We start from the raw sequence: 24,961 nt of genomic DNA on the forward strand, positions 1-24,961 counted from the left end.
AGCATTCTCTACCATCCATGGAAAGCTAATGTTGTAGTAGATGCCTTAAGTCGTCGATCTATGGGTAGCTTAGCACATGTAGAGGCTGAGAAAAGACAATTAACCAGAGAGATTCATCAATTGGCTTGTTTGGTGGTTCGGTTAGTAGACTCTGGCAATGGAGGAGTTGTACTCCAAAATACTACGAAATCATCTCTCATAGCTCAAGTAAAGGAGAGGCAGTACGAGGATCCAGAGTTAGTAAAGTTGAGAGAGCGGGTTCCACAATAGAAGAAGCCGTTGTTAGAACTCAAAGGATTTACCTCGTTCTCAACATAAGTTCGATTGTATATGGGTGATAGTCGATAGTCTCACGAAATCAGCTCATTTCCCACTGGTGCCAATATCTATAATATCTGACCATGGGCCCCAGTTTACAACACATTTTTGGAAGTCATTTTAGAAAGTTCTAGGAACTCAGGTGAATCTCAGCACGGATTTTCATCCACAAACAGATGGACAAGCCGAGTGCACGATTCAGATGCTCGAGGATATGTTGCGAGCATGTGTGCTAGATTTTAAAAGAAGTTAGGATGAACATCTACCTCTTATTGAGTTTGAATATAATAACAGTTACCACACCAGTATCCAGATGGCTCCGTACGAGGCTTTTTACGGGCGCAGGTGCAGAACTCTTATAGGGTGGTTTGATGTTGGAGAATCTGGGTTATATGGGCCAGACCTGGTTCAGCAGGCCATAGAAAAAGTAAAGCATATCTGGGAGCGACTGTTGACAGCTTAGAGTCTTCAAAAGTCATATTCTGATGTGCAGCGACGAGATTTAGAGTTCAGGGTTGATGACTGGGTATTCTAAAAAGTGTCACCTATGAAAGGTGTGATGAGCTTTGGCAAGAAAGGCAAACTTAGCCCACGATATATTGGATATTATAGGATTATTCGGAGAGTAGGCCAATTAGCTTATGATTTAGAATTGCCCTCGGAATCGCAGTCTGTCCATCCGGTATTTCACGTATCTATGTGATGAAAGTGCATTGGCGATCCTACATGAATGGTGCCCATGAATGACGTACATATTACAAAGTACTTATCATACGAGGAAGTTCCGATTGCCATCCTAGAACGACGAATCTGCAAGCTGTGGAACAAGGATGTAGCCTCCGTGAAAGTACTTTGGAGAAACAACAATGTGGAAGAGATGACTTGGGAGGCCGAGGAAAACATGAAGTCTAGATATCCTTACTTATTTCCTCCTCCGGAGAAGGGTGCAACTGAGACATCAAATTATAAGGTACGTGTATAAATCCTGTGTTGATTGTTGTCATTGGTCATGTGAGGCCATTGTCGTTATTGATAGTTATGGTCGGGTGTGGCATTGGATTATTAAGCTTCTACAGAAAGCGTTTGTAGTAGTATTGTTATAAAAGCGACCCTGCAAAAGTTATATGGATCACGGGGAGTTGAACATTTGAGGACGAATGTTTCTAAGGGGGGAAGGATGTTAAATCTCACATTTTTCGTTCGTGAAAATTTCGTCTCCAGTTAATTGACGTAGACTCGGGGGTGAGATCATCTTGATGTTAATGTATGTACTCTATTTATCACAAGTGATAAATAAGTGTCATGAAGGATAAAGGATGCTCGAATTAGAGAAAACAAGTTTCGTTGAAAATGACCAATTTGGGATAAAATATGAATCAAGTAATAATGCCGGATAATTATAAACTAGTATCATGCAAGGTACCATATGACCACACTACTATAATATATAAAGTATATATGAAGTATTTTGAAAATAAATAGATTTTTAAGTAATTTTTCATAATTTTTAAATCATGCAGGTATTAGATTAATTACCGGGTAACGAAATATTACTCGGTTAACTAATAAGTGGATAAATTACTTGGCAGCCCCCCCTTTAGTATAACGTGAGTCATTGTTGAGCTTTACATGTGTCAAAAGTCTAAATTTCAAACTCTTATCAAGATTTTTTGTGATCTTTATAAATCAAAAAGGGATAAACATTTCACTTCAAGATCAAAGGACCATTTTACATTCTGTCCTTGACCAACGTGAAAAGCAGAAACATTTTCAAGCTCCATCCAAATGTCCAAGCCTCGATTTAAATCATATCAATTCGTTTCAAAAATTTAGGAACCGGAAACAAATTTTATCCGTGAATCCTTAAGGAGCAGAGGCAAACTTCGTTCAATCAACGAAGGTTTTCCAACGAAATATTATACGGAGTTTTTCCCACTCCGGGTATGTTAAGGCTAAGTTTTTCCTTCATTTTAGCATGATATCGTAATTACACAAGTTCGATAATGAGGCGTAAAGAAAAATTTGTATCCCGGAATTTGCGTATATTTTGCTAGTCTCGCAAATTACATATATTTTCCTAGTTTTGTAAGTTACCATATTCTTCTTATCGGGACTGCATATTCAGTTGAGTATTTCCTTCTTTCGGTCAAAAGAGTAGAGAATTTACATATATACAATATTAAAAGTATTTTCATTACCATCGAGCTATAATCGATGGGCAAGCCTCTATTGGGCAGGCCTCTGATCAGATGGTAAACTATATACCGATCCTACTGTGGCCGAGAACCTATGAGCGAGCCTAGTTGGTCGAGATACAGAGCCTAGTATGGCCGAGTGCTTATTAGCAAGCCTACTACAGCAGAGCAGATATATATGTATACCGAGCCTTATAGGACCGGGCAGCTATTTTACTCACTATATTGAGAGAATTGAGTCAGTATCAGCAGATGAGCATACCTTCAGAATTTCTTTGACTCCCAGTTGTTTTCAGTTATTATATTATTAGTTTAGTTTTAGCTTCAGTATATTTCCTTACATACTCGGTACATTATTTCGTACTGACGTCCCTTTCTGGGGACGCTACATTTCATGCGTGCAGGTTCGGACATACAGATGAGTAAACCTTCTTAGTAGGTGTATGCCCTAGTTCAGCTTTATCAGTAAGCTCCCCGTCTTTTAAAGTTTCCGAGTCTAGTGGTTTGGGGTACATCTTGTGCATATATGTAGATAGGTTAAGGGTAGGTCAGGGCCCTGTTCCGATCACATTACATCTATCTGTAGAGGCTTGTAGATATATCCTGTTAGTTAGTGCAGTATGTTGGGTTTGTAGGCCCTGTACGTATATTTTGTTGGCTTGTCAGTGGAAATAATTATGGTGGCCTTGTCGGCCCATCTTTATGTTGACATTTAGCCAACGTTAGTCTCTATTGAGTTTTATATTTTGCATCGCACATTATCATACAATGTGGCCATGGTCAAAATATGACATTACATGTTCAGAGTCTCTTATTAGCTAGTTGTATGCAAGGATAGGTTAGGCCATAGGTGCCAGTCTTGCCCCCAGGCTCGGGGCATGAATAAAGTGCTATCAGAGCAATTTTGTCTTAGGGAGTCTACAAGCCGTGTCTAGTAGGGTCTTATTTATAGATGTGTGGTGCACCAAATTATATAAGCAGGGGATTACAGGGCATTTAGGAGTTGGTTACACTTCTTTCAAATCTAAATCATGCTTTAGCACTGGGTTATAGGAAATTAGAGTTAATCTTACGTGTTGATGTTTGCATGCACAGATGACAGTAACTAGGAAGGTTGCGGCTAGCCATAGGAGAGAAACAGTAGTAGGTGAGGGGACTAGCAGGGTACCCCCCAGCAGATGGAGCCCAATCAGAGTCGTAGGGAGAGACCCCTACCCAGCGATTACCGGCTCCTCTGCCACCTGAGGAGATTCTTAGGGAGCCCGCACATCCAGTTCCCCCTCCGCTTCCATCGGATCAGGACTTGAGGAGTGTGGTGCATTTGTTGGCAAAGTTGGTAGCCACCCAACAACAAGCTAGGGCATCCGCTAGTGCAGGACCTTCTGAGGGATCTGGGAGTTCAAGGGTCCGAGAGTTTATTGCTCTGAATCCCCCAGAGTTCACGGGGACAGATCATAGGGAGGACCCGCAGGATTTCATAGATCAGCTTTGTAGGATCTTTCGGGTTATGCATGCCACGAAGAAAGAGGCAGTTCAGTTAGTAGCTTTTTGACTCCGAGATTTATCCATCCTTTGGTATGAGGGATGGGAAAGGTCTAAGGGACGTGATGCACCTCCTACTATTTAGGAGAATTTTTCAGCTGCCTTCCTTGACCAGTACTTACCATGAGAGATCCGACATGCCCGACTCGATCAGTTTCTAGCCCTCAAGCAGGGCAATATGAGTGTTCGAGTATATAGTCTCCATTTTAACTCATTGGATAGATATGCACCATCCATAGTTGCTACTATACCGGATAGGATCCACAGGTTTATAGCAGGGTTGGCCCTAGAGTTGACTGAGGCATGTGCCACCACTGCATTACAGGATAGTATTTAAATCTCCCAGATTCAGGCATTTTCCCAGAATACAGAGAGGGGTAGGCATCGGCAGCAGAGTATGGAGAGGACTGAGTTAGGGCGGCGTAAGTGGATGAGATTTGCCAGATCTCAGGAGCAGTCTTAGGGTAGTTACATGCCCTAGTACTTTTAACGGCCACCTAGACCTCCACCACCTCAGTTACAGGGTTGCATGTATGACCACTATACTCAGTCAGGACCAGGTGAGAGCTCTCAGGCATCAATCTTGCAACAACAATAAGGTTTGAGACAAACAGGGTTGTTTCCACCGTGATGTGCCATCTATGGTCGAGGACACTTGGACTAATACTAAGCCAATTCTGATGCTTGTTATACATGTGGACTTCCAAGGCATATGATGCGAGATTGCCCAAGTAGAGAGTCTGTGGGTATGGTGCAAGTAGCGAATTCAGCAATAGGATCAACTATGTCCGTGCATCCTTTAGGGCGCGAGTCTCAGCCTTCGGCTGGTAGAGGTCGAGGCAGAGGTAGAGGGTCCAGTTCAGGTGGTAACCATAATCGTATCTATGTGCTAGCAGGTCAACAGGACCAAGAGTCCTCACCAGATGTTGTGACAGGTATGTTGACTATTTGTTCTCATGATGTTTATGCCTTGATAGACCCAGGATATACATTATCATGTATTATCCCATTTTTCGCGCATAAATTTGTTATAGCGCCTAAAATACTAAGTGATCCTTTTGCGGTATCTACACCGGTTTGAGAATCAATTATCGCTAGACATATTTATGGAGGTTGTACGGTATCAGTTTGTGGTCGTCAGACCTTAGCCGACCTAGTTGAACTAGAGATGTTGGATTTTGATGCTATTATGGGCATGGACTAGTTGGAAACTTGTTATACCGTATTTGATTGTCGAGCAAAGATAGCTAGATTTCATTTTTCGGGTGAGCCAATCCTTGAATGGGTAGGTAATACAGCGACACCCAGAGGCAGGTTTATTTCCTATCTTAAGGCGAGGAAAATGATCGCAAAGGGGTGCATTTATCATATTGTGCGACTTAAAGATGTAGATGCTGAGATACCTACACTTCAGTCTATTCCAGTAGTAAAAGAGTACGTGGATGTATTTCCAGATGAACTTCCAGGTGTTCCTCCGGAGTGAGAAATTGATTTTGGCATCGATTTGCTTCGAGGAACGCAACCAATATCCATCCCTCTACATAGAATGGCACCTACCGAATTGAAGGAGTTGAAGGAGCAGTTAAAAGATTTGTTGGAGAAAGGTTTCATCAGGCCCAGTACTTTACCTTGGGGTGCACCGATACTATTTATGTGAAAGAAAGACGGTTTGCAAAGGATGTATATCGATTATAGGCAACTGAACAAGGTAACTATTAAGAATAAGTATCCAATTCCAAGGATAGACAACTTGTTTGATCAGTTGCAGTGAGCTAGATAATTTTCAAAGATAGATTTGAGGTCGGGGTACCACCAGGTTAGAGTTTGGGAGAAAGAAATTCCCAAGGCAGCCTTTAGGACCTGATATGGCCACTTTGAGTTCCTTTATATATCTTTCGGGTTGACGAATGCACCTGCCATATTTATGGACTTGATGAATAGCCTATTACGGCCATATTTGGATTTATTCGTGATAGTCTTTATTGATGATATTCTTGTTTATTCACATTCAGAGGATGAGCATGTGGATCACCTGCGAGCAGTACTCCAAACCCCCTGTGAGTTCTGGTTAAAATTCATAGCATTCTTGGGGCATATTATATCCGCTGGAGATATAAAGGTAGACATTTAGAAGATTGAGGCTGTGAAATCCTGGCCTAGACCTACCACTCCAACAAAGATTTGTAGTTTTCTAGGTTTAGCAAGATATTACGGGAGGTTCATAGAGGGCTTTTCTTCTCTTTCAGCACCATTAACAAAGCTGACGCAGAAAGCGACTGAGTTTCAATGGATAGAGTAATGTGAATAGAGTTTCCAAGAGCTTAAGAACAGGTTGACCTCAGCACCAGGTCTAGTACTTCCAGAAGGTCCAGATGGTTATGCCATGTATTGCGATGCCTCAGGTGTCGGGTTAGGATGTGTCTTGATGCAACACGATAAAGTAATTGTATATGCTTCAAGGCAGTTAAGGAAGACCCACGACCTCTAATTAACTGTGGTTGTCCATGCATTTGAATTTGCCTGCAATATATCTTCAAGCAAAAATAGTTGAATTTGCGACAAAGGCGATGGCTTGAGTTATTGAAAGATTACGATGTTAGCATTCTCTACCATCCAGGGAAAGCTAATGTCGTAGCAGATGCCTAAAGTCGTCGATCTATGGGTAGCTTAGCACATGTAGAGGCCGAGAAAAGACAATTAACCAGAGATATTCATCAATTGGCTTGTTTGGGGGTTCGGTTAGTAGACTCCGGCAATATAGGAGTTGTACTCCAAAATACTACGAAATCATCTCTTATAGCTGAAGAAAAGGAGAGGCAGTACGAGGATTCAGAGTTAGTAAAGTTGAGAGAGCAGGTTCCACAACAGAAGAAGCCGTTGTTAGAACTCAAAGGAGATGGGGTTCTCAGATACAAGGGTCATTTATGTGTTCTAGATATAGCAGGGCTACAAGACAGGATTATGTTAGAGGCGCATTATTCATGGTATTCCATTCACTGTGGGTCGAAAAAAATATATCATGTCAGTAAGGATGTGTATTAGTGGAACAATATGAAGAAGAACATTGCTAAGTATGTCGCTCAATGCCCTAGTTGCCAGCAGATGAAGATAGAGCACCAGAAGCCCGGAGGGCTAATGCAGACTATAGAGATCCCGACATAGAAATGGGAGGCGATAAACATGGATTTGATCATGGGTTTACCTCGTTCTCAACATAAGTTCGATTGCAATGGGTGATAGTCGATTGGCTCACGAAATTAGCTCATTTCCTACCGGTCAAATCTACTTATATAGTAGAAGATTATGCAAAGTTATATATTAAAAAAATAGTGCGACTACACAGAGTGCCAATATCTATTATATCTGACCATGGGCTCCAGTTTACAACACATTTTTGGAGGTCATTTCAGAAAGTTCTAGGAACTCAGGTGAATCTCAGAACTGATTTTCATCTACAAATAGATGGACAAGCCGAGCGCACGATTCAGATGCTCGAGGATATGTTGCGAGCATGTGTGCTAGATTATACAAGAAGTTGGGATGAACATCTACCTCTTATTGAGTTTGCATATAATAACAGTTACCACTCCAGTATCCAGATGGCTCCGTACGAGGCTTTTTTCGGGTGCAGGTGCAGATCTCTTATAGGGAGGTTTGATGTTGGAGAATCTGGGTTATATGGGCCATACCTGGTTCAGCAGGCCATAGAAAAAGTAAAGCTTATCCGTGAGCGACTGTTGACAACTCAGAGTCTTCAGAAGTCTTATCCTGATGTGCAGCGATGAGATTTAGAGTTCAGGGTTGATGACTGGGTATTTTTAAAAGTGTCACCAATAAAAGGTGTGATGAGCTTTGACAAGAAAGGCAAACTTACCCCACGGTATATTGGATCTTATAGGATCATTCGGAGAGTGGGCCAATTAGCTTATGAGTTAGAATTGCCCTCGGAATCGGAGTCTGTCCATCTGGTATTTCACGTATCTATTTGATGAAAGTGCATTGGGGATCCTACTTGAATGGTGTCGTGAATGACTTACAGATTACAAAGAACTTATCATACGAGGAAGTTTCGGTTGCCATCCTAGACCTACAAATCCGCAAGCTGTGGAATAAGAAGGTAGCCTCCGTGAAAGTACTTTGGAGAAACAACAATGTGGAAGAGATGACTTGAGAGGCCGAGGAAAACATGAAGTCTTGATATCCCTACTTATTTCCTCCTCCAGAGAAGGGTGCGACTGAGACATCAAAATTATAAGGTACGTGTATAAATCTTGTGTTGATTGTTGTCATTGGTCATGTGAGGCCATTGTCGTTATTGATAGTTAAGGTTGGGTGTGGCGTTGGATTATTGAGCTTCTACAGGGAGAGGAAGTAGTAGTATTGCTATAAAGGTAACCTTGCAAAAGTTATATGGATCACGGGGAGTTGAACATTTGAGGACGAATGTTTCTAAGGGGGGGGAAGGATGTTAAATCTCACATTTTTCGTTCGTTAAAATTTTGTCTCTAGTTAATTGACGTAGACTCAAGGGTGAGATCATCTTGATGTTAATGTATTTATGCTATTTTTCACAAGCGATAAATAAGTTTCATGAAGGATAAAGGATGCACGAATTAGAGAAAATGAGTTTCGTTGAAAATGGCCAATTTAGGATAAAATATGAATAAAGTAACAATACCGGATAATTATAAACTAGTATCATGCAAGGTACCATAATGGTAGTGTAATATATAAAGTATATATGAAGTATTTTGAAAATAAATAGATTTTTAAGTAATTTGTGATAATTTTTAAATTATGTAGGTAATAGATTAATTACCGGATAACGAAATATTACTCGGTTAACTAATAAGTGGATAAACTACTTGGAAGCCCCCCCTTTAGTTTAAGGTGAGTTATTATTGAGCTTTGCATGTGTCAAAAGTCTAAATTTCAAACTCTTATCAAGACTTATTGTGAGCTTTATCAATCAAAAAGGGATAAACATTTCACTTCAAGATCAAAGGACCATTTTACATTCTGTCCTTGACCAACGTGAAAAGAAGAAGCATTTTCAAGCTCCATCCAAATGTCCAAGCCTCACTCCAAATAAGATCAATTCATTCCAAAATTTTAGGAACCAGAAACAAATTTTATCCGTGAATCCTTAAGGAGCAGAGGCAAATTTCGTTCAATCAACGAAGGTTTTCCAACGAAATATTATACAGAGTTTTTCCCACTCTAGGTATGTTAAGGCTAAGTTTTTCCTTCATTTTAGCATGATATCGTAATTACACAAGTTCGATAACGAGGCGTAAAGAAAAATTCGTATCCCGGAATTTGTGTATATTTTGCTAGTCTCACAAATTACATATATTTTTCTAGTTTTGTATGTTACCATATTCTTCCTATCGGGACTGCATATTCAGTTGAGTATTTCCTTCTTTTGGTCAAAAGAGTAGAGAATTTATATATATATATATATAGTATTAAAAGTATTTTCATTACCATCAGCTATAATCGATGGGCAGCCCTCTATTGGATAACCTCTAATTAGATGGTAAGCTATATACTGATCCTACTGTGGTCGAGCACCTATGAGCGAGCCTCGTTGGTCGATATACAGAGCCTAGTATGGACAAGCTCTTGTGAGCGAGCGTACTACAACAGAGCAAATATATATGTATCGAGCATTATAGGGCTGGACAGTATCAGCATATGAGCATACCTTCAGATTTTCTTTGACTCGCAGTTGTTTTCAGTTATTAAATTATCAGTTCAGTTTTAGCTTCAGTATATTGCCTTACATACTAGATAAATTATTTCGTACAGACGTCCCTTTCTAGGGACGCTGCATTTAATGCATGCAGGTTCGGACATACAGATGAGTAGACCTTCTAAGTAGGTGTATGCCTGAGTTCAGCTTTATCGGTAAGCTCCCCGTCTTTCGGAGTTGTTGGGTCTAGCAGTTTGGAGTACATCTTGTGTATATATGTAGATAGGTTAAGGGTAGGTCGGGTCCCTGTTCCGATCACAATACATCTATCAGTAGAGGCTTGTACATATATTATGTCAGTTAGTGCAGTATGTTGGGCTTGTAGGCCCTGTACGTATTTTTTGTTGGACTGTCAGTTGTAGTAATTATGACAGCCTTGCCGGCCCAGCTTTATGTTAACGTTTAGTCAGAATTAGTCTCTATTCAATTTTATATTTATCTTGCAATGTGGCCCATGGCCATAACATTATATTTCATGTTCAAAGTCTCTTAGTCGCCAGTGGTATACAAGGATAGGTGAGGCCCTGGGTGCCGGTCTCGCCCCTGGGCTCGAGGCGTGACAATGATGGCACCTAAGATCATACTCGCTAGGCAAGCCAATGTTAGATTTAACTAACTTTTTTCTTTTAAAATTAATTGATTATAAGTAAACAATTTAAATCAAGTGATAACAAATGCGGAATTTAAATAAACGTTGCTTAACCTTGAAACTATTACTACCGTCTAGAACTGGTGTTATAATCCACGAACGTTCTATGAATAGCTACAAATATTGGTCTGAAAAAAAGTACATCTGTCTTGAAAGAAAATAAAAAAGAAATGTAGAACATAGGAGGGGACGCCAGGGTCTGTTGACGCCTATAGAACTACCTTGGGTCTCCAGAATGAATGCCTGCAACCGACCTCTCGATTAGCCACAATCAGCTTCAAAATTTGCACAAAAAGTGTAGAGTGCAGTATTAGTACAACCGATCCCATGTACTGGTAAGTGCCGAACCTAACCTCGATGAGGTAGTGACAAGGTTACGGCGGGGCTTTTATAATATAACCTGCATACAGTTTATAATAAAGCAAAAAGGAAGTACGAAACGAAATGGAACAGTAACTTGCAGTAAATAAATACGGAACCAGCTATCTTGCCAGTACTCAACTACAACCAATCCTTAAGAGAGTTGCAATGCTACAGAATAAAATCACAGTAGAAGCAGAATACATAAACAACAAAATGATGTGGCACGCATCCCGATCCCACCATATAACCAGTAACAACATGAACATTCACCCTTATTCCTCCTGTTGCGGCGTGCAACCCGATCCTACCTATCCATTCTTATTACTCCTTGCTGCGGTGCGCAACCTGATCCCACCAGACAATCCTCAGTCACACAATAAGAACAAATGTTTCACAATTTAGCTCAAAGCCCTCCATTACCTATATGCCTCAAACCAATGTAAACGGGAAACTATACAATTATAAAACTTCACCAATTAATACAACGAGACTAATCAAAAAATACCATGAAACATCGACAAACCAACTTTGACCAATAGTGTATCACAATGAAAATGCGAAAGAACTAATACTTCGAAATAAGAAACAACATTTAACAAGAAGCAATTAGACATACAAGTATCAATAAGCATGAATCAGTTAAGACAGGATAATAAATTGGGAACGGGGAAGGGAACATGCTAAACAAGTAATTCGGCAGTGCATAGGTACTCGTCACCACACCTATATGCCAAACACATGAAATTTCACGTAGCAATCAAGTCGGGGATCCACAATGCCTCAAGTGAAAGTTAGACCAAACACTTACCTCAACTTTGTACGCCACTCACTGCTCAAGTGTTACACCCCATATTTCCGTACATGAATATAGGGCATAAATAAATTAATGAGAGCCCGAAAGTGAGATGTCACTACCGCAGTACTACATTATGACGATGTTGCACCCTGTAGTGTTGTACGTTGAATTTGTCGTAAGGTAGTTAATATTAGTCCAAGGAAAAGATTATTTGGAGATTATAAGGATTATAAGTGATGAGTAAATTAGTGAAGGTAATAGGGTAAGTAGTATCGAAGAAAACGAATTTTGTCAATGTTTGGCATGTTGGGGTACGACCCGAGCTAAAATACCCGGTATTTATAGACTAGTACCATACAAGGTACTACGTGACCATAATATTAAGGTGTATAAGGTGTTTAAAAAGTGAGTAATATTTTAAGTAAGTGGGAATAATTCTCAATTTTTCGTGTAATTGATTAATTACCGGGTAACGGGACATTACCCGATTAACTAATAAGTGGATAAGATTAAATCTCTCCCCCAATAAAACGTGGCAGTTGGCCACATGACTTATCTTAGTCATTTAATATGTGGCAATCAAGGACCAAGGTGAATAGACACCTCCTACTTATATTAATATACACTATATCATCCAAAATAGTATCAGTAGTCACATTACTACAATTAGAAGATTAAGAGATTGACTTCTAAAATTAAAGTCTATATCGCTGCCAGAACATTGCATCTTCAAATTCGAATGAATATTTGATTCTAAATACTCCATTAAACCAAGAGAAATCTTGCAAGGTTCCAACTAGAATTTTAGGAATCGTAGTAACGTAAAATTTTGCAGGTCTAAAAGAGTACGGTACAATCTTTTCCAATAACATAATACGGATATTTCCCTACTCCAGGTATGTTAAGGTTATCCCTTCTTTCTTTTGGCATGATTCAAATGGTACATAAGAAATGTGCAAATGCACAAATTCTATGAATGACTTTATTCATGGAAGTATTAGAGATATCTGTATTCTTGAATTTCCGTGTGTCATAATATTATATCATTTGTTCATTCAGAAGAAAAAATACGAAAGTTGAAAAGAGTTTACTTTATGATATTAATCAAAGGCAAAATGGTCTTATGAAGCTTCGAAAGATTTTATTACATATTTTTCATGCATTTCATACATGTGCATTGACCCATAACCAGATGGCATTATATATGCGTATATATGTAAATATATGTATATGGGATATGGGAAAAGGTTACGACGTTATCTATGCACCACCACCTGATCAGCTGATATATTATGATGATGTTGCCCACAGTAGCTAAAATATGATTCAAACGGCGTTATATATGCATATATATGTAAATATGATTCAAACGGCATTATATACACGTATATATGTATGTATATATATATGTATATTGGATATGGAAAGGGTTATGACATTATATACGCACCACCACCTGATCAGTTTGTATACGATGATGATTTTGCCCACAGTGGCCGATATGATATGATGGGATGCCCTCAGAGGCTGATGATGTTATGAAACATGTATCTATGCACGACATGATATTCATACGCATATGCATGACGCTAAAAGTAATTTATGATTTACAAAGTTATTCAGACTTACAGGTTGAGTCATTTACTCTATATTTCTTCCATGTCTCTTATGTACTTATTTATGTGCCTTACATACTCGGTACATTATTCGTACTAATGTCCCTTTTGCCTGGGGATGCTGCATTTAATGCCTGCTGGTCCCGATAGACAAGTCGAGAGCCCTCCAAGTAGGCTATCAGCTCAGCGGAAGATGTTGGTGTGCTCCATTTGCTTCGGAGTTGCTCGTTTAGTTAGTATGATTTAGGCGTGTATTATTTGGTATGGCGGGACTCTGTCCTGACCCTTATGACATTTATGTATTCTTAGAGGCTTGTAGACATATGTCGTTTATGTGAAAGATTGTACGGCCTTGTCGGCCTATGTTTTGAGTTTATAAATGATTATTTTGGCCTATTAGGCTCGTATGTCACATGTATATGATGATGTAATAAGAAAGATACGTCACGTTGGTACTCGGTCGAGTAATGTACCGGGTGCCCGTCGTGCCCCATCAGTTTGGGTCGTGACAAAAGTGGTATCAGAGCAGTTCTATCCTGGGGAGTCTACAAGCCGTGTCTAGTAGAGTCTTGTTTATGGGTGTGTCGTGCGCTACACTTATAAGCAGGAGGCTACAGGGCATTTAGGATTGTCACTCTTTCTTCTTACTCTAGATCGTGTGGTAGAGCTCACTTATAAGAAACTCAAATTCTAAAATTCTTTTTTTTCTATTATTCGTAATAAGACGATGCCTACATCGAGAAAGAATGATTGGAAAAAGAATAGTTGTGGAAGAACTGAGTCATGGGAATTGGATTTTTGTAAAATGCCTATGATAAGTAAATGTGAGGTCTTTAGAAGATTATGGGTATACGGAAAGGTGCAAGCTTCCTTATAAGAAGCCTTAAGGTAAGAATATCTATTCATATTTATGGTAAAAGACAATGAGAGATTAAGAAGATAAATATAAGTTTCAACAAGCAAAAGAAGCAAGAGGAAGAAGAGAACGAGGCACCCAATTAATGAAGGTTAACGGCGTTTAGAATTGAGGTAGAGGAACATAAGATTTTGGAGTTATATTCAATAGTAACAGAGGTATATACAATTGGTCGCAACAATTCCAGGTATGCCCTATGGAGATTAACAAAAGTAGTATAAGAAGATATGATGGATGAATTGATTACATCAGTTGACCTTTTCGAAGGATATTACAAATATGCTAAAAGATTTCTTTATGAGACACCAGATGGTGCACTCTAAAATAGTGCAGCCAGATATGAGTACTACAAAGACATGCACTATAAGCCTTGAAGGGATAAATATTACCTTAGTGTGGCTCGCGTACCTAGTAAAGCGAGAATGTTAAGCAGCTTGAAGAGGCATTGGATAGAGCAAAGGGAAGCTAGGAGCAAAGGAATGTCTTTTTCAAGTTTTCAGAGTAAAATGATAGGCATAAATGTTAGCGGTAAATAAGAAAAGAGTTAATAAAGCATTAAGAGTAAGATGTGATACATGGATGGAAACGGTAGATCAAAAGATGACAATATTACAAAATCTATAGTCAAGTGAAGGAAGAAACGAGAAGAGACAGGCCGTAAGAAAACAAAAGTGTATAGGTCATACAATCATGTCCTCATTTCAAGAAATAAATTTGCAACTCTAGCATGATTACCAAGAGGAAAAGTCAGACCTCAGAGTAATAGAACCAGTATGGATTGGTGAACAAGATAAACTAAACATGAATTAGTGACTGAGTGACTGATGATAGTCGACATCATAAGAATTTCAGATTTTGTTCCGCCAATAATAGAATGGACGACAAAAGAAGATTCATGAGAAATTCAGAGAATGGTCATTCAGGAAGACGCTTCCCTACAGCAAGCAAGGTGAGCAAAGTTGAGCTTAAGGGACTGTATGTGCCGGTTATACTAAAATTCACCCTCGTGAGTAAGGGAATTTTTCATCCTTGGTACGGAATAATTGCCGCAAGGTGAGTAAGGAACATTGATGTTGAGAAACTATGCCAAAGATGAAGAGGTAAAACATCTATAGGTAGATCCTCGTGGCTTTAGCTTTTAGTACACCCCTAAGGGGGGAATATGGAGTAATGTTGCATTAAGTCAGAATTAAGTGATTCTAATGACTATGGAATGGTAAAGGAAGAATGCAATAAATGAAAGAGGAATGAGATGGCACTTATCCAAATCTTACAGATACGTTACGATTCAATAATATTGTGCAAGCACGACGTCAAGGAGAGGAAGTAAAGGTTCTTGCCTGAGCTGTTATTAATAAATAAGGAGCTAGTGCGAGACGTAAGTTAAAAAAAGGTAAATAATCCAAGAAAGATTATGAAGAATATTGATACGAGAATGGGCCAACGTAGTTAGTAATTGGACAGGAAGATCTCAGTTATAGCTAAACAGGAGATTATAGACGAGTCATCAGATCATGTTAAATAAACATAGTAGAACCCAACATGGAGAATTCAACCTCGGAGAATATCATTATAATACTTGAAATATATTCAAATAAGAGTCGGGGTAGTTAAAAGTACCATATGAGTGTTATAAGGATAAAAGAAAGTGCCACTAGGAAGGTAGTCAAAATATCAGTTCAGAAGCAACAATACAAGCACAAGGGCATGGAAGTAAGAAACTACGGATGATTATAGGCATGTAAGGATATCAAAAAGTTATGTAATAAGGCCACAACTTTACGAGAGTAAAGGGTTATCCCTAAGTACTACAACAAAAAACTAGCTGAGGAAATAAGGAAAAAGGCTTCAATCTAATCATAACGACCTAGAGAAGAAATGGTCTTGTAACAACAAGTTTCACAACAATATTGTACATCCTCCATAAGATAGAGGAATCTACCGTGACTAGTGATCGGGAAGTAAAAATCAAAAGAAATATTCGAAGATCATATGAGTTGTACGCAAACTATGGCATGCGTGGGAACTAAGATAAGCTAAGTATGGATGCAACAATGGGGCACAAAGACCAGGAAAAGTAATAGCTTACGTTGAAAGCTAAGATGGAATGAAAGAATTATTTGATCAATAATCCAGAGTTCGTACGTTATGGATACACTCAAGATTTTGAAGCATTATCCAGGCAGCATATTTGTTGACAGGCGTACAACAATAAAAGACTTCGGTATAAGTTAAAAGAAATAATTGAGCCTAGGGCATAGACAAAGGATTGAATTGTTAGAAGATTGTATCATGGATATTCCATAATGCCCATGAAAAGCTAAGGTAATAACTGATACCATGAGCCATGGATTGGAAGATAGCTTAAGCCTACGTAAAGGCTGATCAGAAGGAAGAGGAAACTAAAGAATTACATAACCTAAGTAAATAAGGAGTCTGATTATTGGACATAGAAAAATTATAGAAGTTGTGCTTGAGAATATGAAAGAATCACTCTTGATATTAGACGTTCAAGAGAAATAACACAACAACCATAATCTATAATGGCTTTATAAGGAATCTAGTTAGAAGAAGTACCAGCCTCATAAGAAGTCAGTACGAAGCTCCCACTGGATTGTGTATGTACCAGAGGTGCGAGTATTATAATAGAGCTTCAAGTTATGAACGTGAATTACACCTAAGTGGAAGGGAGGAAAGGAAAGAGATAGAAGATATGATACGAGATTTTAAGGTAAGTAAGGTAAAGGTGAACAACGTACGAGATACTCAAAGGTAGAAGATTGTGAATAGTCCACAGTTCAGATAGAAGGCTATCGGCACGGGGATCTAGTAACCAGGAATGATAATGGCATCGTCAGCGGAATGTCTTCCAACCTATGGTTTCTAAGTACTGAGAGATCTAGTTAATATAATAGAGAAGAGTTGGAGATAGTGTGATGTATCGCTTGACATTCCAGAATAATATAAGGAAATATATGGTGTAAGCAAGTTGAAGGAAAGTTGCGAGTATGGTAACTGGATATTTATAGGTCGCAAGCTAAAGTATGGTAGAGCAATAAAGGTTTAAGAAAATATGAGTAAGAATGAGGAAAGACAAGTGAAAAGGCGACGAGAATGGATAAATCCTCAGGATTAAGTCCATGAAAACAAGAGAGATAATGGTTTCTCTAAGTTATTGAAAGTTCAGTATAGCCTGAATGAACACAAAGGAATCTAAGATTTATAGCATTCATAAAAAATGGAATGCTACCCTTTTAATAAAATGAAGGGTAATTATTATAGACAAAGAATGACGTTTGGGCCTTCAATTAAGTAATGATCTGATGGATAAAAGAAAGGGATCTCTTGAATTGGACATGATTAAAATACCCACACAAGGTGAATCACATTGGGATGCCGTGAGATACGGTTATGAAAGCAGGGTATCGCCCCAAGTGGGTCAATCTAATCATTTCAGATGTTCCCCAATAAAACGTGAATCCTAGCTGCAATATTACATAAAAGGTTAAGTTATTAGGGGTGGATTATGGATCAAAATTGAAGTGAATCAATAATGGATGGATAAAAGTTACAAGGTATGAGAGGAGATTACGTCGTCATTCTTAAAGATGAACAATAATGTGGAGGCATTAGAGGACATATATTTATACGTACGAGATGAGCAATAAAAGTAACCTGAGATTTTGTAGCAGACCTCAGTAACGAGAAATCAAGGTAAGTGTTATGGTATAATATGACCTATGTAGATGCAGTAAAGTCATACGAATGGATAACCAGGTCTATAAAATAAGATATAGCAGTATTCGTAAGTTCAACAAAATACCAAGCGAAGAACTTCAGGATTGGCTAAAAGCTGGGGGGAAAAGGAGAAGAGAGTCGCATAGGCACACTTACAAGGTTAGTGTCGTAGAAACTGCATAATGGAAGGTAGCAGCAGTTACGAGATTGGAAGGAATTCGAACACAAGTCATGGCATGGTAAAGAAGCCTAAAGGGGGAATTTCATGTCCTTTAAACTTATTCACAAAATAGTTTCCTAGATGGCAAAAGGACTACTAAAGTATTCGCAAGAGCTATGGGATATGAGAATGATAAGCACATTAGTCAACATTCGAGGATGAATATTCCAATGGGGGGAATGATGTTACACCCCATATTTTCGTACATGAAAATATGCCATAAATAAATTAATGAGAGCCCGGAAGTGAGATGTCACTCCCGCAGTACTACATTATGACGATGTTGCACCTTGTAGTGTTGTACATTGAATTTGTCGTAAGGTAATTGACATCAGTCCAAGGAAAATATTATTTGGAGATTATAAGGATTATAAGTGATGAGTAAACTCGTGAAGGTAAGAGGGAAAGTAATATCAAAGAAAACAAATTTTGGCGAAGTTTGGCAAGTTGGGGTACGACCCGAGTTAAAATACCCGGTATTTATGGACTAGTGCCTTACAAGGTACTACGTGACCATAATATAAAGGTGTATAAGGGTATGTGAAAAGTGAATAATATTTTAAGTAAGTGGGAATAATTCTCAATTTTTCGGGTAATTGATTAATTACCGGGTAATGAGACATTACCCGATTAACTAATAAGTGGATAAGATTAGATCCCTACCCCTAATAAAATGTGGCAGTTGGCCACATGAAATATCTTAGTCATTTAATAGGTGGAAATCAAGGACCAAGGTGAATAGACACCTCCTACTTATATTAATATACACTATATCATCAAAAATAGTAGTAGTAGTAGTCAGATTACTACAATTAGAAGGTTAAGAGGTTGACTTCCAAACACAAAGTTTATATCGCTGCCAGAACATTGCCATCTTCAAATTTGAATGAAGATTTGATTCTAAATACTGTCTGAAATAGAATAAACAGCAAATAACAAAAAGAGAGACTCCAACAAGTTGTTGAACGACATCAGAAGGGAGTATCTCACCGTGGAATCTCGGCCAAGTATCAAGATCGTGCGTCGAACGGGTTGCTAGATGGACCTGCCTCAGATCATGTACAATTAAGTACAAAAGAGTAGTATGAGTACATAAATAATATGTACCTAGTAAGTATCTAGTCGTAACCCGATTTAGAGACCGGACCCAAAATAGTTAACTATACATGCCTAAGGGCAATGCATAAGAGCCGTTATCGCTAGCTTAATGAGCCTCAGGGTTGTGAATATAAAAGGTCGCTTCAACCCAAGGCGTATGAGCCGCAGTCACCCACCCATGTAAACATAAAAGCTTGAGGATCGAATGAGCTCAAGTCGAAGCCCGACTCGGAGACTAAACCCAAAATGGTTGAGCAAAAGCATAAGAGCTCTAACGCCAGCTTACACTAAAGGTCCCACCAACCGAGCACGTAAGAACCTCTGGGCCTGCCTAATGATCCCCAGGGACATATCACAAATCTAAGAATTCTCACCAACTCTGAAACCAATCCGCCTGGTCAGAAGAAAAGTAGAAAGGGGTACAGAAGAAATGAAACCTCAAGTTTTCTTTCAAACACATGCAAGAGATGCAACCTCCAGCTACAAACATGCTTTGGAAATATTATATACAGGTGACAAAATCTATGCCCTCCCCCTGGGGGCTACGACCTACCTGTTTCATCCTCACTTTCTTCGGTATCAGGAGAAAGCAATTGAGCATCATGCTCATCCGCATTTTCTAGCGCCAGCTTCTCCAAAAGGGCGAAACCCCTATCAAGGGTCTCCTCGACGGTCTTCCTTCAAGACTTCCAACGAGTATATTCTTCAATCCTCCCTTCCTTACTAAGTAACATTTTCATCTCGGCTTGAGCATCGGCAGCATCCTTTGAATAGATCGCCATCTCCTGGTCAGCTTCATTACGGCTCATTGCATCCTGTGCTCGGGCATCAACGACCTCAGCCCCAACTTTTGAAAGCTCGGACTCGATCTCTTCAATCATTTCTGTCTGAGACAAAGCACTGTCACAAGTTAGGAGAATTTATGCTTCAAAATCAGGAACTTTGGCAAGAGCATTCAACCCCCCTAAAGCTTGAGCGTCCGCCAGAGCTTTCAACTCATCATGCTCACACCTAGCCCAGCAAACTTCACTTCCAAGGCATTCCAGGGCCTCCATCTTTTTCTACAACTGAAATAAACTAAGTGTCTGGCCCAGGAGCTAGAAGGTGAAATGCACATTCATCCAGGACAGAAAGCACCCGCTCATTCAGGTGGTTTTTGTAGTTTAAATTCCGGCTTTCCTCACACTGCAAAATGGACCAACTTGACATCTTTTTCATCACAAAGGATCCCCATGGGTCTCTCCTTATCCAGGGATTTCCACAGCCTGGCTTCACAACGAAGCAACCCAAACTTGAGCTAGTTAGATACCTGCAAAAGAAAACTCAGTAAGAAAAGGAAGGCGCAAAGCTCGAAAAACTTATGATGAAGCTCACCACAAAGTGAAGCCGCTGGGCTTCCTCGAATGCCGAATGCACACCTACCAATCCAGCCCCTTCGGCCCTGAAAGAGACTACTCCGGTCGAAGCATGGTCACCCGACGTATGCGATCCCAATTCTCTAGTATCTCCCAAAATGTCATCAATGGAAAAGGAAGGTGATAGAAAGGAAGGAATAGCACAACACTCACCATGATATTTCGCTTCCCACCTGCCTCGGGGCAAAGCTCGCCACTCGCGTTCCTTACAGGTCGAGTGGGTCTCCAATTCTCGGACCTAGTCTAATAGATCATGAACATTGCCCGGCACCCATGAAACCGCTGCAGAGGAAGAGAAGGAGGCATGATTACGAAATCGTCTTCTGCCATAGACAGAACTAATCAAGCACGTGATGCACCACTTACGAGTATAACTTCATTCCTTAGTAAATGGCATGAGCTCCTCGGGTAGAATGTCAGCGGTCCGCTACAGGATGAAGTGACTCATCCATACCCGGTCTCCATTTTCCTTGACAACAACAATGAAGGACGTAGTCGATCGACACCGCAAAGTCAGCAGACCTCAATGGTCTCCAAGACCAAAGGCGGAGCTCTCCCCTCCCTGTCAGATAGAACCTGACAAAGCCGTCGTGGCGGTCACAAAATTAGAGAACCAAAAAAACGAGGATATGTGCAGACGTGTTAGTACTGGAGTGCCGAAGGGCTGGCGCAGAAAGAGAAAGACAGCTTCTTAAAATGGGGTAACCCCCGAAAAGGCAGAAATAACCCTATTTACCCTATTTATGTGTGGAAAAAACAACGACGGTTCACCTATCTCAAATCCGGTTAGGAGAACTAACCGAAAACACCCTCTTCAGCCCTGAGGTGGTACCCGACCTCGAGGACCCCCATAAAAGAGAAATTAGGCTTCAAAATGCCAGCCACATCATCTCCAGTCCTGAGGTGGTGACCGACCTCGAGGACCTCCATCGAGAAGAAAAATAAGCGCTTCAAGCTCCGTTCATGAAGGCTTGACCCCAAAGACATCGCCTAAATATGGGCAACCCCTCACTAGGAACGTATCCGCAACGTCATAAGATATTATCTACATCAAGTTCAAAGTAAATCTCCAATTTCCTGAAGCAGACCTTCACTTAGAGATCACTCTCAAAATTTCAAGGTTCGATGCTCTATCTTCATAAGACTTGAGGGTCCCGATGACCCGAGTCTATCGGACAGTTTCAGGCTTGGTCCGGTGGACAATGTTGGGCTCGGAAAGGAGCCATTTCTATCAACCAAAGACCAAAAAGAATACCCACACCTGAGTTAGATACTGACGATCGTCAACAGAGGCATATATTCAGAATCCCCACAAATGCACAAGAATATAGCAAGTATCAAAGGCAGAAGCCAAGAAAATATCTTCATATTCATAAACATTTTCTTACAACGGACCTCGAAGCGTCCTTACATATGATTATAAAAGCCTGAAAAGGGTCCTTACATGGGAACAAAGAAGCAGAAGGGTGTACATACAATAAAGGCCTAAGAATCTAGCCTATTCTCAAAGGTGCATCCTCAATAGAAACATTTTCGGCACCATCTACTCATGAACGCATCCTCAAAGACAATATCTTCCAAGAATAATACCTTCGGGAGTCTTATCTCAATTCCCCAAAATGGCACCTTCAAAAGGAGAGACGATGAATGGGAAAGCAATGGAGAAGAGCAAAGTGACGCGGAAAAGGCAGGAAGGAATGAAGAAGTGGCTGGGTGAAAAATCTGGCTAGTATGGATTTCGCCAGTGTATTACTGTAAAGCCACTTCTTGAGACGTTTCCCAAACATGGGAGGCAACAGTTAGTAGGCAGTGCCTCCATACCCCAAGTAATCCAAAAGGGTGTAATGCGCCAAGCTGTGGGAGGAGGGTGAACAACGGTCTATAATCCGAGCCCCTTCTTGAGCAGCGATGTATAACCCAAATATTTCCTTGGGTCGGAGGAAATCGGTCCTCTACTTCATCGTCCCAAGCCGATGGAGATGACAACAAAAATAACAACAATAATAACAACAATAATATAAAAACAGCATAATTCGATCAGAGAAGGTCCGGGAGATAGGCCATTGCATGCCTGATATCACCATGAAATCTTCAGTCCATGGGCCCCAAACATGGTGAATCACAAAGAATAAAGATGGCGGGAAAGGAATAACGGATAGGTGTGGAAAGATACTTGGGTAAAAGGTTGATCCTAGAAGACACCCATTTATATAAAGAGGGGTAATGTAACCGATGGGGCTATTATCGCCCTCGAAATATGTAACGATAGGCGCATTCAATGCGTCAATGGGAGCTGAATCGACGGAAAAGTTGTCACTTTAACCAATGAGAAATGCATCGTACCGAATGGTCCTAGAAAAGTGAAAAGACAAAACATTTCTTTAGTTATGGAAGCTTGTGTCATCAGCATGATGTCATTACGGGAAGCCCGAAGAGTAGGATTTCAAAATAGTTTCTTGTTGCTTCTCTCTAAGAAACGCGGGGACTATTTCTATACGGTGAAATCGGGGGGACCAATTTCTCTGTAAAAAGGCATTTTCGGAGATCACCTTGGAGGCTTGAGACTACGGACCAAGTACCCCCCTCGAGATCTATCAACACCCGGCCTTCGGATAATGCTGGCCAAGACCCCAACAGGCATGGGGAGTTTCTGAAGAGTGCAATCGAGGCCGGTTAAATCTATCAGGCTAGTCTAAAGCCGGTTTGCGCCTACGTCATGAAGCTAGTCAGTTGTCCCATCTCACTTTCCTTACCATTAATGTATCTTGTACTATGTTGGGATTTCCCCTCCTATATAAAGGGGATCCTTGGCACTTGTAAAGGGCTGTTGTTGCTCCAACTATTCTACACAATATAAATAACAACTCTCTCTTTCTATTCTTTCCAACATATCCTCCCGATACTACTGCTATAACTTATTACTTTCATACTTGTTCTTTGTTTATTGTTCGTCATTGGCTATAAAGAGCCTCCTTTAATTATATCCTAACTGTTAACCCCTTCCCGATTATCCCCGATAGCTCAAGCCCGAGCCCAGGCATCGACCTCGAGGCGCCTCACCGGTTAGTTCGAGGCCCGGACAGCTAACCCCTTGGTTTGATTATAACTCTATTTTAGCTCGCATTTCATATTTTATCTTCACATATCTAGTATCAACTGCTTTAACAGCTAGCATAAAAATAGATCACGTATTTTTAGAGTCCCATCAACAAATTTCATTATTATTACCATTTTCACGGTAAACAACTTACTAGGGCCAATAATAACATAATTTAAGTGTTACAGTAAGCATGAATAGTAATGACAATTTAAGAATAGTGAGAAGTAAGATATTCTTTCATAAATGACATGTAAATTTCATTCATATCATTAAACAACTTACATTTCAAGCATTAAAACAGTATAAATCACGGGAAGTTCCAAATAAATAACATGCGTAAATTATGCCGAGGTCGTACGGCCCCGTCCAACATAATATTAATTGTGCACTTCTAGAGGGTTGAATGGCGTGAATCATAGATGCATCTATTTACTACCAAGGCACTCGGCCCGATCCACACAAAACAATTTATTTTCAAGAAAACACACATTGCCCATATACAGTCAAGCGTTTTACACAAATTCTTAAGTGAGTATAACCATCTATATTTGTTTTACCAATTTCTAGCATGACTTAAGTGTTAATAGTAACAAGTAAGGACGCACGCATTGCAAGTATAGCATGGTATGAGTCCTACACTACCTGAACAATTAGCATAATAGTAGCTCTATATGGAGTCTCGTCATCACGTGCGTACGTAGCCTCCCCCCCCCCCCAAATAGGTACATAAATTTATTTAATTCACCTATTGGGGTTAATTTCACTCTTACAAAGATAGAAAGGAGACTTACCTTGTCCCAAAGCTTACTTCCAAATCAAGAAGGTGCCCAAACTCTTAAATCGGAGCCAAACGATCCAAAACTATTCAAATGGGGTAAGAACTAGTCAATATATGCTCAAGAGTTCATATTCTAAATATTATAGTAATTTCTCAACCCTAAATGCAAGGCTCCTAAAATTAATCCCTCGGCCCACCTGCCCGGATTTCGGAAATTTTCGAAGGATGTTGTTACCCATGACTTAAGGAACATAAATATATGATTATCACTAAGTTTCATGGTCAATTGCATGGTGAAAATTTCATTCTTGTCGAACCTTAGGTTTTCCTCTAATACCATGATTTTAACTAATCTTTACATGTTAATTTACCCAAAATCTAATTACTTAACTCACATTGTCACGACTCGGATTTCCCACCATCGGTGTCGTGATGGCGCCTACTATCGGAGCTAGACAAGCC

Source organism: Nicotiana sylvestris, chromosome 9 (genome assembly GCF_000393655.2).
Source record: "Nicotiana sylvestris chromosome 9, ASM39365v2, whole genome shotgun sequence".
NCBI lineage: Eukaryota > Viridiplantae > Streptophyta > Magnoliopsida > Solanales > Solanaceae > Nicotiana > Nicotiana sylvestris.